The sequence below is a fragment of the Limulus polyphemus genome, unplaced genomic scaffold (genome assembly GCF_000517525.1).
Source record: "Limulus polyphemus unplaced genomic scaffold, Limulus_polyphemus-2.1.2 Scaffold238, whole genome shotgun sequence".
NCBI lineage: Eukaryota > Metazoa > Arthropoda > Merostomata > Xiphosura > Limulidae > Limulus > Limulus polyphemus.
This window is the reverse complement of record NW_013665848.1, coordinates 220,902-239,285: the sequence shown is the minus strand read 5'-3', so window position 1 is coordinate 239,285 and position 18,384 is coordinate 220,902. Positions and strand designations below refer to the sequence as shown.

Here is an 18,384-nt window from a genome sequence, read left to right as displayed (position 1 = left end):
TCCTGGCTACTCATTCTCGTTCATTTCTTAGTAAAAATATCTGCTTAGCTCCTGGCTACTCATTCTCGTTCATTTCTTAGTAAAAAGATCTGCTTAGCTCCTTTCTACTCATTCACGTTAATTTCTTAGTAAAAAGACTTGCTTAGTTCCTTTCTACTCATTCACGTTCATTTCTTAGTAAAAAGATCTGCTTAGCTCCTTTCTACTCATTCACGTTAATTTCTTAGTAAAAAGACTTGCTTAGCTCCTGGCTACTCATTCTCGTTCATTTCTTAGTAAAAAGATCTGCTTAGCTCCTGTCTACTTATTCACGTTCATTTCTTAGTAAAAGATCTACTTAGTTCCTTTCTACTCATTCTCGTTCATTTCTTAGTAAAAAGATCTACTTAGTTCCTTTCTACTTATTCACGTTCATTTCTTAGTAAAAAGATCTACTTAGTTCCTGGCTACTCATTCTCGTTCATTTCTTAGTAAAAAGATCTGCTTAGCTCCTTTCTACTCATTCATGTTAATTTCTTAGTAAAAAGACTTGCTTAGCTCCTGGCTACTCATTCTCGTTCATTTCTTAGTAAAAAGATCTGCTTAGCTCCTGTCTACTTATTCTTTTTTACTAAGAAATGAACGGATTTGCTTAGCTCCTGGCTACTCATTCTCGTTCATTTCTAGTAAAAAGATCTGCTTAGCTCCTGTCTACTTATTCTCGTTCATTTCTTAGTAAAAAGATCTACTTAGTTCCTTTCTACTCATTCTCGTTCATTTCTTAGTAAAAAGATCTGCTTATCTCATGTTATCTGGTTTCTTATTCAGCAGTTCACCTAATTTGTTGATCCTAAGTGAAGTGTTAGTATCAAGAATTCTCAACAAATGCATATTCTATTGTGAATGAAATGTTTACTTCTCTTTTAGTGAATATCTATTACTTGGAGTATTAGAGATGAAAAGTTTCTGTTTATGAAGATATTTTTATTCAATCAAGTTTTATCCTATTTTTATTAATCTATGTACCGCTAACATCATCAGTAAGTAATCTATGTACCGCTAACATCATCAGTAAGTAATCTATGTACTGCTAACATCATCAGTAAGTACACAGTAAAATAGTTAAACTCGTATGTATATTTTAATGTTATATAAGCTCATGCAGTGTAAATAATAAAATCTTCAGTCGACGATTGCATTTATCGTTTGGGATACATTTTAAATTTCTAACCATTTTCAAGAAAATGCATGAAAATATAATATTGAATTCAATTCCCAATATTTCATTCACTTCTGAAACTATAAATTACATTAGGTAACATTTTTGCATGAATCTCTTAATGATATATTGCATCTTGAAGTAACTGCCACACCAGTCATGTCTAAAAGTGAGTATATATATAAACACATGACATAAGATGCAAGTAACATCAGAAAGCAATAAACAATTACCCGCTTCTTCAAATAGATTTTAAATATATAATCATCGCTTGTATTAGAGTTCAAACCGTGAAACTCTGTCTAAAAATAAAACCTCATAATTACGGATCGCCATCTTACAGGTATCACTATATATATATATATATATAAACTGGTGTTCTTTCTTTAATTACATTACTATCTGTCGAATTTTTATTAAAATATAAGGCTTACGCAATCGTAACACAATAGTAAAAGAATAATGAAATCTTATAAATATTTTCTTTTTTTTTACCTTTAACGTACCATAGGTTTTCAGATTTTACTCCAAATTTAGAAGTACACTCTGGATTTTTAGATCACATGTATTTCAGCCACAGTAGTCTTCTCTAGAATACTTTCTAGACTGTTGTCTTCTACAGGCTCTGAACAGGTCGCATCACAATGAGCAGCCGCCAATTGTTTGTCGACCAAGATCTTTCTGAAGCAGCGCGCGCAAGCCCGCGGCAAGATATTTCTCTTTACTTCACGTGTCTGCATTCGAGCAAGCTAGTCACTCAATACTAAAAGTATGTTGGAAGAGTAATTATAAAAAAAAATCGTAAAAAAAAATACCTATAGCCGTAAAACTCCACAAGAGGCAGACTACTATATTTAATGATGTTTACATTAGGTACATGCTTAATGTGCAGGCCAACACGATACAAATTATACGGTGCACAATATTTCTAAAGAGCCTCAATGGCTTGATAAACACATAAAAGATTCCTCACATGTTCTAGTAATTACCAAAACTAATGATTCTTTTTTAATTTACGTGGGATTATATTTTATAGATAGTCGATTAGTGTTCACTTTAGATTGAATTCAAGTACGAGCACGGGTCATTTATGGAAAGGCTGTTTTACTGCATAACACTGTGTTGTGAAAACATAATATGTTTGTCCATGGGTAATAACTTTTATGCTTGACAAAAGAGTAGAGTTTCCCTTTGAATATGAATCTTGACAGCAAGACTAGTCTGTTGTAATTTTTTTATCAAAAGTAATTCATATTTATTTACAAAGTGAAAGTATATATCAAAAGGTAGAACAAAAAGTCGCAAACAACTTAGGTAAGGATTTTATAAACTCTATTTAAGTGTAAGGTTGATTCTTACTTAGGGATAAATGTTCATAAAAACATAAAATTGAGTACTAAGATTATCAATAGACACTAAATTATAAATTGAATGGTTTCCTATACAACACGTGCAGTGTTTCAAATCTTAGAATATAAATTCGTTTGTGAGAGACAGAGTGAAATAGACAGATTAGAATCCTTGATCGTTTAGAAAATAAAAGTGCATGTCAAAGGTTATTATGATTTCAATTTTCTCCCGTGATGTGTCAATCCACTTATGAAATATCTAACAGAAAATAAAACTGTTTAAATCTTTTATTTCCTAAAAACCCTCCATAAAGTTTTCTAATATCAATGCTACTCCTCAGCTGGGCTAGATCAAAAGTTATATGATCACAGGTGCCCGCATGCAACCAACGTTTTAATCATTCTATGTATATAGAATGACACAGAAGCAGCTTGGAAACTTTTAAGACTGTAATAAACGGGGTGCAGTGGGGCAAAGATTTCTAGCTGTGCGAAACTGATGAGACTGAAAGGTAATAAATGTCAACTGTAATTCGATAAATTATTTCTCATTAATGTTAAAGTTTACTTTTCTCTATTGTGTTATATAGACGACCACAGAAGGTTAATCATACTTTATAATAACAATTGGTATATGCTAATGAAATGGCGTATTGCTACAGATTCGAGATGTGGCGACATGTTTACCGCTTATTTCCTTGTTCATGAGGAATTTCTTAATGCAGCTGCGAGTAAATTATAACTGGGGAAAAAATCCACAACCTTACTGGGGAAATATATTCGTATAGCGAGATTGTTAAGCGGTGTAAAGAACAAAGATATGAAATTTCGAAGGAAGTCTTGAGTATTAAATTTGGAGGGACTAGGGTAGATAGAAAAGCGCTCAGAACAGCAAAGTGCTTTGGAATCACACCTCATGCTAGTCCACAGCAAGCCTTCAAACCGCAAAGTTAAGGCCATTGTAACGACAGAGAACACTCACCCGAACAGTCATTACCTTGCTACCGCTAGCAAGATAATAATAAACAAGGATTTAAGGTTGACGAAGCCTCACGACTCAAAGTAACAAGCTTCCGTGTTGAAATTAACAGATGTTTCCAGAATAAGGGGCTGGCGGTTAGAGCGCTTGACTTTGACTCGCAATCTGCGGGTCATGGAATCGAAAACCGCCCCGAACATGTTCGTTCTTTTGGCCGTGGTGGCATTATAATGTGAAGGTCAATCCAAGTATTCGTCGATAAAGAGTAGCCCAAAAGTTGGTGGTAAATAGTGTTGATTAGCTGCCTCACTCTAGTCTATTACTTCAAAAGTAAAGACAGCTAGCGCAGGTAGCTTTCGAGTAGCTTTTCGCGAAAATTGAACAAACAGCTAAGTTCCCAAGTGAAAGATGGACAAAGAAACTGGAATCATAGCAATCCCATTCACTCATATACCTCTTTATTCCCTCTTTCCCCCAGATACAACTGGAATCATAGCAATCCCATTCACTCACATACCTCTTTAGTCCCTCTTTCCCCCAGATACAACTGGAATCATAGCAATCCCATTCACTCACATACCTCTTTAGTCCCTCTTTCCCCCAGATACAACTGGAATCATAGCAATCCCATTCACTCACATACCTCTTTAGTCCCTCTTTCCCCCAGATACAACTGGAATCATAGCAATCCCATTCACTCACATACCTCTTTAGTCCCTCTTTCCCCAGGTACAACTGGAATCATATCAATCCCATTCACTCACATACCTCTTTAGTCCCTCTTCCTCCCAGATACAACTGGAATCATAGCAATCCCATTCACTCGCATACCTCTTTAGTCCCTCTTTCCCCCAGATACAACTGGAATCATATCAATCCCATTCACTCACATACCTCTTTAGTCCCTCTTTCCCCCAGATCCAACTGGAATCATAGCAATCCCATTCACTCACATACCTCTTTAGTCCCTCTTTCCCCCAGATACAACTTCAGGGAACTTTTCTGTGCCTGTGGTTTGTTTAAAACAAACACCAACGCTTACGTACAGTGAAGGGTCTCAGAAGAGTTTTCAAAATTTGCGACTTCAGACTTACCTCACCGCCCATCGCAAAAGTGCTCTTTCGAACGATAGTGCGCAACCAGAACCACCAAATTAAGCGCAATCAATGAAGAAAACAGTTTGAAGAGCCGGCATGGGATCAGGAATACAGTTTTTCATGAAGTGCAATTAACCTTCAGAATATAGTGTATTAAATGCTAAAATCGATACCCAAAGTTTTCATAACAAAGGATTTTGTATATGCTACTCACTGCAGTAATTACTGGCGATGAGCATGATTATATATATTTCTCAAAGACTGTTGCCTACTACAATTTGTTCGAAACCATTTATATGATTAGTACATCATACCCACTTGCAAAGAACGATAACTATCCCAGAAATGTTCTATTTCAGTTTCGTACTCCAAATATTCTATTTTACACAAACTTGGTGTAATTTTCAGATTTTACATCAACCTATATCTTTAAACTCAAAAATGTTTAGTTTTATTATAATATTCTGGTAAAAAATCATACATGTCTCTACTATTGATTACTTGCACGTGGTTCTAAACAATTAAATACAAGTAAATATTTTTTATATTATCTAAACTATTCTGCAGTGCAATATAAATTGTAATGTTCATGTTTTAATTACTTTAATGTTGTACCTAATGATATGTGTGTACACAGTTGTTTCGGCGCATTTTGTACGTGTTACCCACTTTGAAGAGACAGAACTCTCCGTTATTCTATTGTTTTAATTTCTTTGTAGATTTGTTATTTTATTCGTCTCTTTAATTATTATATTCTTGTTTATTTGCGTAACGATGGTATCTGCCGCTTGTGAGAGATTTTGAGAGAAACATGAAGTTTAAGAGTTGTTCAAAACCAAACAAAAACAGACAAGTGATAGATCCCTTATGTTTATTCTGGTACGTGATACAAAGATGATGTACACGCTATCAGAAAACTGACCTGTACATTAGGCAGTCTGGATAAGGTCAATGAAGGTTACCTACGTCACCTAAAGATTCTATATGCAAAGTATGATCATTAGGAATTGTCAGTGGACTGCCTTTGGACTAAAATGGACATTACAACAGTAATTGGTCAAACTTTAATAAACGGAGTTTGTGTGTCCAACTTAAGGTCGAGAAGACCTGTTTTACCTTTATTAAAGTTGATCACACAACATGTATGAGATGACCTAGTTTGACAATAACGTACTGGTGTTTCTGCCCATCACATATAAGTCAAAGTTTCTTAAATCAGAATCAAAAAACGATTGACGGGATGGAGAAAGTGGTGAACAATATGCACAGTGGTGTACTTTTACAAACCGTAACAGTTACGGTATTGATTTTACTTGTTTTTAGTATAAACACAAGAGACATTAGTTGTGATTCTATACAAAATAGTACTTATAAGTTTACCGAAATTATGCTAAAAGAACTTCCTGTTCTATAGCAGTTTCTTATAACTTGTTAACATTATGATAGTCCAATAATTAACTTTCGTGCAATTTGGATTGTAGCATCAGTTTGCAGAAGAATGTTTCATTCAAAAATCCTCTTCTGAAGTGTAGGGATGACAACATGTTCTAACATAGATCAGTGGATTTCACCGTTTATTGTCACTGTGTCAAGTCCGTTATTAATGAGTTCCTCAAAAAATAAAGCCCACTGACGAAGTTGATCGAAATTCCAGCCTACATTGTAATATACACTGGTTGCAGAAAAGTTACGCCACAGTTATGAGTGTTGACTTGTTTATGGAGAGTAAAAGTGAGCCTCGTCATTCCACAAGATGTTGTCTAGCCAGGTGTAATCGATTTCTAGCCAGGAATCGAAGTGCTAAGTCTAGCCGTTTATGTGTATCTCTTTGTAGCAGTTCGTGAGTTATCTGCGTCCTCTATGGGCACAGCTTCAAAGTTGCATCCTATACGAGCATAAGTTCTGTGTCTTATGCATGACCTTCAAAGTTGAATCCTATATGGGCACAACTTCTGTGTCTTATGTGTGACATTCAAGGTTGCATCCCATATTGGCACAGCTTCTGTGTCTTATGCATGACATTCAAGGTTGTTGATTGTAAGTGTCCTGTATACTTGGCAACTTGATTGGCGATGCAAGACCCGTAAGATTTTTTTCCCCAATAACAACCTCGTTGGACTTATATCTGCCACTACTACTTCAGTGAGTATTATGGATCAACCATTATGAATTGCATTTGTAACTGATCCTTTTTCAACTATTTTTATTAGCGTCCGAAAAGTCTCGTTGCTGCATAGTCCTCTTATTTCGTCGTTACGATCTGAATGCTACACCAGTTTTATTGACATTGCTGTAGTAGTGCTTTACGAAAGCACTAGTGGTATCGTTGTATCCCCTGAAAGTATCTCATTTAAAGTTCAAGACGTTCTATAAAAAGCACTTTCTGGGGATAATAGCTACTTTCAATAACTAAAAAGGCACCTAAGTTTCTATTTATCCAAAGTACCAAACAGCAACTCTCAATTTAGAGAATAGTAAACATTTTTAGTTTTATATCATTTTTGTGTTATGTTTTTTTCTAGCCAGTTTTGTCCATGCTGTTATTTCCTATTTCATTGTATAACAGCATTTATCAAGTATTGAATAAATATTTGGTGTGTTTATCTGACAAGCAATATTTTTTTTGACAGAGCAGTTTTGTAAATTGTGGATTATTTGATATTTAAACTAGGAACTGCTGTCTCGTGACTTTTATTGATATTCGTGCTACACATTCGTAATATGTTCTGAAAAGTGGAGGGATCAATACCTCACTCGTGCAGTACCATTCATATCACAAGAGACCATATTTTCTACATCATTTATATGCATTGTATGTGTAGTCAAGACTGAAAGAGAACCTTGAATATACAGAAATTCTGAAGAATTCATTGTGTAGGCAACAAATATTAAGAAAAAAAACATTCCAGTTGTCCTGAAAATACGAACAAAGCAAATTGAGAAAATCACTGTAGAGAACAAAAAAAAGAATCATGCTGAACATTTTTGAATAATTTTGTGCAATAGTAATGCGTCTTTGCGTATAACAATAAATTACGCTTAATAATGCATACTTTTAATTATTTCCTTTGTGTGTTAACGATACTGGCAAAGTAGCATTATTGTCTTACTTTTTCATACTTAGATTATTTATTTCTTGTTAAGCGCAAAGCTACACAATGGGTTATCTGCGCTGCTCCTGCCATAGGTATCGAAACTCAATTTCTTCGTTCTAAGCCCTCAGACTTTAAGCTGTGCCAATGAAAGACTCAAGATTAGAAACTGTGTGAGAGAGACGATACTAACAATTATATGTATGGATAAAAAATGATAAAATAACCCAAAGAACTGTTACGGATTACTTTTAAATTGAGTAATACAAAAGATGAAATTAATTAATTTGTTTTAAAAAGATACAGCCCCTTGTGACTCAGTGTAAGTCTGAAATCTTATAAATGTTAAAAAACGAGTTTCGACACCCGTGGTGGGCATACTATAGATAATCCTTTGTGTAGCTTTGTGCTTTACTACAAATTAACAAATAAATAGATGCGATTAGTTATAATAAATAGCGAAAGCTTATTCTTAATGATATTTCGTAGACAAATTATGCTTTTCATGTTCAATACAAATGTTTAAAGTAAATTGTTTATTTGCATGTTTTTAGATGCAAAGCTGCGCAATGGGCTATCTTCGTTGTTCTTTTTTCACATATCGAACCCTAAATTTTAGCTTTAGACGACCTCAAGTGTATTACTAAGCCATGAGGTGAAATCAAGTTGTATAAGTTTATTTTACTGATTGGAATTAAACGTATGTAATCAGAATTATTTCGTTAATTTCAAGAGCAAGAAAAATGAAATAAAAGGAGGATTAAATTTCTGACGGGCCTAGCATGGCCTGGTGGTTAGGGCACTCGATTCGCTATATGAGGGTAGCGGGCTCGAATCCCGTCCCCGAACATGCTCACCTTTTCAGCCGTAGGGGCATTATTATGTGACGGACAATCCCACTATTCTTTGGTGAATAGTAACACAAGAGTTGACAGTGGATGGTGTTGACTAGTCGCCCTTCCCTCTAGTCTGTCACTTTAAAATTAGTTACGGCTTGTGCAGATACCTCTCGATTAGCTTTGCGCAAAATTCAAAACAAACAAATTTTTGAAATTATTTGCCATTAAAAGTTGTCCGACTTACGAAAATATAAATTTCTGGTAAAATCAACTTAATTTCATTTAGGTTTGTTTGTTTGTTTTTGGATTTCGCGCAAAGCTACACGAGGGCTATCTGCGCTAGCCATCCCTAATTTAGCAGTGTAAGATTAGAGGGAAGGCAGCTAGTCATCAGCACCCACCGCCAACTCTTGGTCTACTTTTTTACTAACAAATAGTGGGATTGATCGTCACATTATAACGTCCCCACGGCTGAAAGTGGCGAGCATATTTGGTGGGACGGGGATTGGAACCCACGACCTGCAGATTTCGAGTCCCTGACCACCTGGCCATGCCGATCCTCTGTGTTCAAGTATAATCTTTATTTGTTCGATATTTACCCCCTGGCCCGGCATGGTCAGGTGGTTACGACACTCGACTCGCAATCTGAGGGTCGCGCGTAATTCAAAAAAGAACAAAACGAACGAACGATCGATATTTACCCTTTGATTTCCTAGTCAGGGTACTCTATACACTAGGCCACGTCAGGTCATTAGTGATATGTGACGTAGACATTTTTAGAACTTACTACTTAAGCATCGGCTAAGAGATACTTAAAAATTCCTAAAGCTGTGGTAATTCTCGTGCAAAGTCTCTCCCAATGAGTCGGTGGTAAGTTTACGAACTTACAACGCTAAACTCCGGGGTTCGATATCCCGTGATGGACAGAGTACAGATAGCCTATTGTGTAGCTTTGTGCTAAAACAAACAACAACAAACAAACCTGGTACTAACGAATAGTGGGATTGACTGTCACATTATAACGCCCCCACGACTGAAAGGGCGAGCATATTTGGTGGGACGGGGATTCGAACCCGCGACCCGCAAATTGCGAGTCGAACACCCTAACCACCCGGCCATCATTTAGGTTTCAACGTTGATTAATAAAAAAATAAAATAAAATAAAACACTACCAAATTCTTCTGAACTTCACCAGTCTGTCTTCTTAACAGTTCCTATTAGCTTCGCCAGTTTCATTCTTTTGTAGCTTAATGGAAATAGGAAATTTATTTTGATTTATGAATAGAATACACTTCAAAAGTTTTGCCTTTGCTCGTGATGGAGATAGGTCCAGGTGTTTAAATGGTTAGAGTTTCATCGGGATTTTCTGAATGTGACATATAATTCATTAAAGAAACTATATCAATATTATATTAAAATATAGCATAGCCTTCAATATAGCGATATAAAAAATATAACAATGTTTCAAAAAAACTAGGCCCGGCATGGCCAGGTGGTTAGGGCGCTCGACTCGCAATCAGAGGGTCGCGGGTTCGAATCCCAGTCCCACCAAACATGCTCGCCCTTTCAGCCGTGGGGGCGTTATAATGTGACGGTCAATCCCACTATTCGTTGGTAAAAGAGTAGCCCAAGAGTTGGCGGTGGGTGGTGATGACTAGCTGCCTTCCCTCTAGTCTTACGCTGCTAAATTAGGGACGGCTAGCGCAGATAGCCCTCGTGTAGCTTTGCGCGAAATTCAAAAACAAACAAACAAACAGAAAAACTAGTAGACATCCGTATGCTAAATAACATAATTTGGTATTCTAATTAAAGTACAATAACTCACGGGTAGTTAAAAACCTGCGGTATGAGAGTATAACCCAAACATTTAGCTGGCACAAAGAGATTGGATAACGTAAGTAGTGAATGGGTGAAACATTAACAGTGTGCAGTGCAAGAAATGAATCTTTATTACACATTTAACAGAAACCAAGTGAGAATACGTTAAACTGTTACAATAACGAATGAAGAATGAAATAAAAAAAACTAACTATGACTGGAGTTGAAATAAAAACGACCTGCTGAAATGTCAATATAAAACTTAGAGAACTAACATGCTGATCGGTTGGTAACGGTCAAGAGAATAGCACGGCACTAAACATCTTTGCTGGTAGAAATGTGAAACACAACTCACTAAAACCAAAAAAACCCCAATAAGTAAAGTGTTAGCTCTCTATAATTTAATCAATTATGCTTAGGAGACGTAGTAATAAAGTTAACGCCCCGAACCGCTGTAGCAATCGTATAGGAAGCATTACTTCTAATCATGTGAGCTACCTTATAAAAATGATTCAGGTATTCGTTAAGATAGCTAGGATTGGCACCCACCATAAAGGCTACAATCCTATATGACATGCCTATAGTACATTTCCTGATTCCCAGACCAAGTACAGGAACTAAACATTTTAAACTTTTGATGAAACCTATTAGAAGGTATTGGAATATCGTTATAATGAAATCATACCACATTAGTATGCAGTTACAACTTAAGAAAAGTCGTAACTAGTGATTGTTCCTTCAGAGATACTAGTTAATAAAACGACTGAAAGACAAAGCACGCAAGTCTGCTTCAGTATTATCCAACAGGCGGCTCGTGAATCTCACCCCCCTCATTAACGTCAGCAATACTTGATGAGTTGAAAAAATCCTTACTGTGTTTTTAAGCTAAATGCTTAAGAGATTACGTGATTAGCACTTCAAGCAGAGAACAAATGGCTCTTGCATGGTTTCATTACTTATTGTCTAGTGCTCTATTGGTCAAAGGCTGGACAACCACGTTCTTCTGTGTAAATAAAAGAGACCTCTCTAACTTGTTGCAAATTTAGAATACTGCACCTATCTTTCAGCATAAAATCAACCTAAGTTCTTGGCGCGATAAAATGTAAATATAACTCGTAGTTTGAAAAAAGTATGGAAGTTAAAATATGTATTTGAAAACTGAGTGTAAAATCTGTCCCATCATTTCATCGGTATTCATAAAAAAAAAAGAGATTAATTTCTGGCATTTCATTAAATGTCTTACATGAGATGTTTCTTTAGGTTTTAAGAATTATTTCTGGCTGACCAAAGTAATCGCAATCACAAAACCATTTCTTGTTGATATTCAGAACAAAGTATCTTTGGATTTTAATTTTAAAATATTAAATATTTACTAATGATACCGAATATATTAAGCATTCATATTTGTTGGGAGAAAAGTAAATATAAATATCTGTAATATTTTGAATAACTTTATATATTCAACACATATGCTATAGAAATGTTAAAACGACAATGATTATACTATGCATTCTTAAATATACACATACTGTGCCATGAATAATATTGAACATCAAAGGAAACATAACAGAAATTGGCAAACTAATTTATTATAATGTACACATCTGAATTATTCATCATTTTAACTGCATATTAATATATTGTCAATAGAATATACAGTCTGTTCTCTTATGTATGTTAAATCCACGTATGTTAAATCCACGTCTCATACGGATCTGGTATGTAAAGCGAATTATGAATATCATGTTTATTTGTTCCTCATACATTAAAAATGTATACTTTCATATTTTAAATTATTATTCTTTCCAAGGTTTCAAGTAACGTGTAAATTTGCTCTCTTCTTCTAACCTAGCTTCATTGCTTGTGTCCATCTTTAAGCTTTCAGAGATTTAACCAATCATAGAAAAAATATAACACTTTATATCTTATTTGGTAACGTTAAAACTAATTTCTTTGAATATTTAAATACTTATGTTCCTACCATTTTTGAACACTTTGCAACATTATTAGTAATTAAAAGCTCTTCAAGGTATGTTAATATGAATCTATTCAATTTCATTCAACAGTTTATTATTGGTAAAAAACTATAGCTCCTGTTTACACGCATACGTTCACAGCAAACGAGAAACACAACAGTTCTAATTAACCCTCTCATATCCTCACTCCTGTAATTATATAACGTTAACTTGCTTTTCATATGTAATAATTTCTCTTATCTAAATGTATGATGAATAATGATTTAAGTTACCATACTTTCAATTAAATAATGATTCTACTGTAATCATACAGGTATCTGTATTAAAGTACAGCTCTATTTCACTCGTTATTACATCTTTGCAAAATCATAGGTCTCTCATACCCACCCTTTAAATCATTTTAATTCATGGCTCTATTATATGCTCACTCCTGTTTCAATACTAAATGATAGATTTATTGTACATTTTCTTACCTCACTACTAAATGATAGTTCTATCGTAAAGGTTCCTGTATCAGTTCTAAATGTTGGTTCTTATCATAATATTTAATGTATCACTACTAAAATACGCTTCTAGCACGGGTTCTTGTACTGATAAATAATAATGGCTTGCAGATTACATATTCTAAAAAAAAAGTTTCCAACCGTAATTTTCAGCTACAAAATGTTGGCTGAAATCAAAGATGTATTTATTCTGTTATTTGTTATACTTTGTATACGATGATCAGTCGAAAATAATAAATAGCACTAGAAGGTATTTCTCCAGATTTTCACATGCACATAACAACGACAAAAGTCACTGCATGTCATTCAAGAGAAATAATACAGTCCATCTTCTTCTTTTTTTTTTTCTGTAAGGAAATTTCCAAAAATCTTTCTTTTATTTTCTGTTTATACAATCCATCTTTAGTTTGCATTTTTCAACAAAAATTCTAAAAGATGTAAATATTAAATTTATCTCTCAACCGTTTCGCAATCTCTTCATACTTGTTTATTTTTAACATCTGGTGCCAACTATCGTAACGTATCAGCCAACGTGAACAATCACTTGTAGAAAACTGTGTTTGCAAAGATGAGTAGAATCTGGACTGCTGAATGGGCAATACATTTTCTGTACATTCAGTCAGCGGATACAGCTGAGGGTAAACATTTTGAGTTACCAACGCTAAAGAGGATACAACGTTCCTTTCAGTTTTGCTTTATACGAAGTATGAACTGTAAGATGTTATAATAAAAATCAATGAAATTTTACATTGAACTCAGTTAATTATTGCTGTTAAGAAAATATAATTAAATAGAAAAAACACAAAGCTATTAGTTCAAGATTTGTCTCATACATTGTATTTGAGGGTTAATCTACCAAACCAAATATAATGGTTCATTATATTCCACAAATTTATATTAGATTGTAAGTTGAAAATTTATTAGCGGGTTTTATTTGTATGAGTGTTTGAATGTGAGAGCTGTCATCTACAGAATTTTCTTTCCCTTATCTGATGAATAAGTGATAATATATCAGTATGCCAACTAGTTTTGAAGAAACGAGCTTTTATTTTTTTAAACTTATTATGAGTAAAAGATTAACTTTTAAATGGGGCGAAATTAAATATGGTTTCTTAGATTGGTAGAATCAATGCTTAGCTTGTAAGGTCACCAACATTCAAAGTTTACCCCTCCATCATTTGAAACCTTTGTGAATTAAGATAAGAAGTCAAAAGCACCACTATGAAAAGTGGTGTTTCTTCTCTGAAATACATAAAAGCACAAAAGTTTGAAATAATGAGAAAAATAGCAATAAAAAAGTTTATTCGAAAATTTTGGGATGTAGAGATGGAAAAAGATCAGAAACTAGAGAGCATTTGGGATGGGAAAAAATCTGCATTACCCATTCATTCAACCACACACATCCTAGGGAACAGTGAAGTGTTTCTAGGTTGAAACGCACATCCTAAGGAATAGTGAATCTAGGATAAAAAGGCACATCCTAGGGAATAGTGAAGTGTTTTGGTGTGCAAGATGGAAGTAGGCACACTGTGGTTTATGAGTTACAATTGACGGAAAGAAAAAAGAAAAACGAGCACCGGACTCATCCCTACATATACATCGCCACCGCGCTGCCTGATACATGCAATGTCTTGAGACCTACTTGAAAGCTCCAGTATTACTAATTTTCCTATTAAAACAGCGATGTTTTTACATTTTAAGTTAGTCTAAGTAGTTTATGCTGAAAGTCAACAAAAAAAGCAATTTCAAAAAGTATTAAAGTATTTGTTAAAATGCTTGTATCGTGTACATTACTACACAAATCTTAATGTAGAATTTAAAGTAATAATTATAACTTTAAACGTCTCCCTTATATCAAAATCTTTGTAAATTATAGCTGAAAAAAAAAACATTTATTTTTAAGGTTGTATGAAACAAAACTGAGATTATGACGTCAAGTTAACAGAATTATAAAATTAAAAGCGCTTCTGTGCTGTTAATTTAAATGGGTGTAAAACAACTCCAACGTTTCTGTGTTTTCTTTACGTTTCGGAAAATCTTAACCCTGTTTTCAGATAAAATTGGCTTAAAAACTATAGGTGCGCGCTGCCTCATAAACAAGGTTGCATAGTGCCCCCTTTATGATACATGTTATGTAACTATTTCTTCATATATAAGGAACAAAAAGTTATATAAATGTAGGATCTAGCAAGATTCATCATTCCACTATCCCTTAACGGTTTCCCTAGAGATGTGTCAAGATTTAAATTATCCGAGTTTTTCCAAAGTCTGACGTCCCCCGGTGGGTCAGCGATAAGTTAACGAACTTATAACGCTAAAATCCTGGCTCAATTCTCTACGATAGAAAGCCTTTTCATAGTTTTGCGCTAATAAAACAACAACAAATCTAACATTTGAGTATTTTTCCCCAATGTGTTTTACGATTTGTTCACGAAGAACTTTCCGCGACAAAGAATGGAAGAATTACCGCATTTGATATCATCTGGACAACGTATTGTCTTTCAAGTGCAACAGTACATGCAATCTACGCATTGTAATTCGCAGATTGCATAAGACTGTGAGAAATTCTACAGCTTCTTAGTTTTATTAAGTTGACGTGTTAGTAGATTTAAGACTTTTCTAACACCTTTTCTGTTCTTTTGTAATAAACTAACTACAAAATTGTTTTTCTTCATCACTTCATGAAATTTTATTATGAGTATTATACGTACCAAAGTTTTAAGCACAGAATATACGTAATTGTCGCTTCTAATAAACAACATGATGATGACCTCGAGTCAGAAATCTGTGATCTTTGTTAAAACAGAATATATTTAGTAATATACATTTCTCACTGTAGTGTAAAAAAATAATTTGTATTACTAATTTACTACCATTAAAAATATTACTTTTAATTATGCAGACCTAGCTTTAGAGATGGTGCTCTATGATGGAAAGTTGACAAGTAAGAGATGAAGACATAACGATTGGCTAACATACAAGAAATGAGATTTGCTAAGAAGCAAGCGATGGAGATGTAATCGTGTAATAATTGGCTAACAAGCAAGATATGAAGATGTAATCGTGTAATAATTGGCTAACAAGCAAGAGATGAAGATGTAATCGTGTAATAATTGGCTAACAAGCAAGAGATGAAGATGTCAAAATGTAGTGATTGTGCAATAGGAAAGAGATGAGGGTGTAAACACGTAGTGCTTCGAAATGCGGACAATAAGCTTTTACTTAATATCATAACAACATAATTCAAAAGCTTAGGAATGAAGATCTGCGTAAACGCTGCCTAAATCTGAAATAGAAGACCAGAAATATTTTATAAGTCTGTTGAAACACGTAACACTACTGTGATACCAATTTTCGAAGCAATAAATAAGACACGTATGCAAAAGATAGTTTTAAAAGTTACAATCCCGTGGTCTCCACATCCAAAACCAAATTAAATATATAGCTTAAAGCTAAAATATTCAAAATGTGTGCTCCAACTATTAAATTAGTAATGCTACCATATAGCTTTTTCATAAATCATGATGTCTCGAAACCGTAATTTCTTGCACTTTAAAATTTTTCAATACTTAACGTTTCGTTTTAACACGCTTCTTTATTTGTAAAGTTTCAATGAAGATTTATATCTTACAGATCTAATCACTTACGTTTTGAGAATTGTTTGTGTGATGAAGTCGTGATTTTATATTATTTGTTCTGTGAAAGATGCAAAAATTATAAAATTAGTGTTATAATATCAGCATCCAGTCTTATTTGATTCACTCCAAACTGTGTTTCATTGTTATTTCTAATAAATAATGATAAACGAATTGTTTAGATAGCTACACGAGGGCTATCTGCGCTAGCCGTCCCTAATTTAGCAGTGTAAGACTAGAGGAAAGGCAGCTAGTCATCACCACCCACCGCCAGCTCTTGGGCTACTCTTTTACCAACGAATAGTGGGATTGACCGTCACATTATAACGCCCCCACGGCTGAAAAGGTGAGCATGTTTGGTGTGACAGGGATTCGAACCCGCGACCCTCAGATTGCGAGTCGAGTGCCTTACCCACCTGGTCATGACGAATTGTTTAAAGAAGGTTGTTAGTTATTTGTTTTGCACATAGGTCGGGAGTGGCACGAAAAAGTGTATTCTAAATTTGCTGAATCCTTTGATATATGCTGGCAAATGTGAACCTATGATAATAATCATATATACTCCCAATGTATCCCACTAAGCTGGTAGGCCTTTTATGAATTTCTTATGCAGTAGTAATCAATGTTTACAACATATATTTTCACCTTATGCAGTTTTATATCACTATTTTCTTTAAATTACAGATACGTTAAGTCGTAGGAGAATACATTTCTTCTGGTGGCGAAAATATTAATATTCATAACTATTTTAGTTTTAATACGTGTAAATGATACGTTTAGGGACTGTTCGCCAAACCAGTCTCTAGTTGCACAGGTTTAGCTCTGTGGAGCCTCTTACTGCAAATTTATAAATGTCTTTGATACAATACAGATGTTTGCTCGGCTAAGTCCAAATTACAGAAAGAGAGGCCTCTTGGGATCCTTCTCCTTCTGTTGTTTAGTGAAGACTTAATCAGGACTTTTTGTGTTTATCATTCTCGCAGTTCATGTTTATAGGTGTCGATAAGTTTTACAATAAGTTAAAAAAATTACTTTTCAGAATTTTACAGTCTGGGGCGATTTGAAGGACGGAACCTAAATATTTCGCCAATACATTTTCTTACTGTATCTTGTGTATGTGTCACTATAAATAGAGTTAGTTTTCAATAATTGGACATTGGCACTTCTTTCAATGAAAGTTACTGATTGCATAGGTATTCAGCTCCCTAAGTCAGTACTTGGTGGCAGTAATTACTACTGGGAGTCTTTTGGGTTAAGTCTTTATCAGCTTTGCGTAGTGGGATGGTGTACTTTTTGCCCAATTTTTCCGGGCAAAATTGCTCTAAATCTGATAAGTTCGTTGGGGATCGTTGATGATCTACAGGTTTCGCCATAAACTTTCTATTGGAATAAAGGCAGGACTTTGACTGGACCACTCCAGGACATTCACTTTTTTTTCTTTTGAAACCACTACAGTGTGGCTCTGACCTGCTGACTTGCTGAATGGTGAATTTTTGACCCAGTTTTAGATTCTTGGCTGACTCAGGAAGGTTTCTCTTTTGGATTCGTCTGTACTTTCAATCTTCTCCTCAATCCTGACAAGCTTCCCAGTCCCTGCTGAGGAGAAGCATCTCCATAACATGATGCTGCCAAAAACATGCTTGACAGTTGCGACGGTATTGGCTGGGTGATGTGCTGTGTTGGGCTTGCACCAGACGTAACGCTTTGAATTTAGACCAAAAAGCTCAAGTTATGTCTCATCTGACCACTAAACCTTCTGCCACATGTCTGCAGTATCATTTACATGTTTTGTCGCAAACTCTATACGAGATTTAATATGATTATTTTTCGGTAATGGCTTCTTTCTTGTCATTCGCCCATACAGGCCAGATTTGTATAAGGACCGGAATATTGTCGAT

The 18,384-nt window shown here is 34.7% G+C and overlaps 1 protein-coding gene across 4 annotated transcripts in view; it reads right to left on the bottom strand.

Moving 5' to 3' along the window:
- Positions 1 to 18,384, bottom strand: part of LOC106478651 (CUGBP Elav-like family member 4) — a 484,600-nt gene that overhangs the window by 395,262 nt on the left and 70,954 nt on the right. The gene's annotated exons all lie outside the window — the stretch shown is intronic.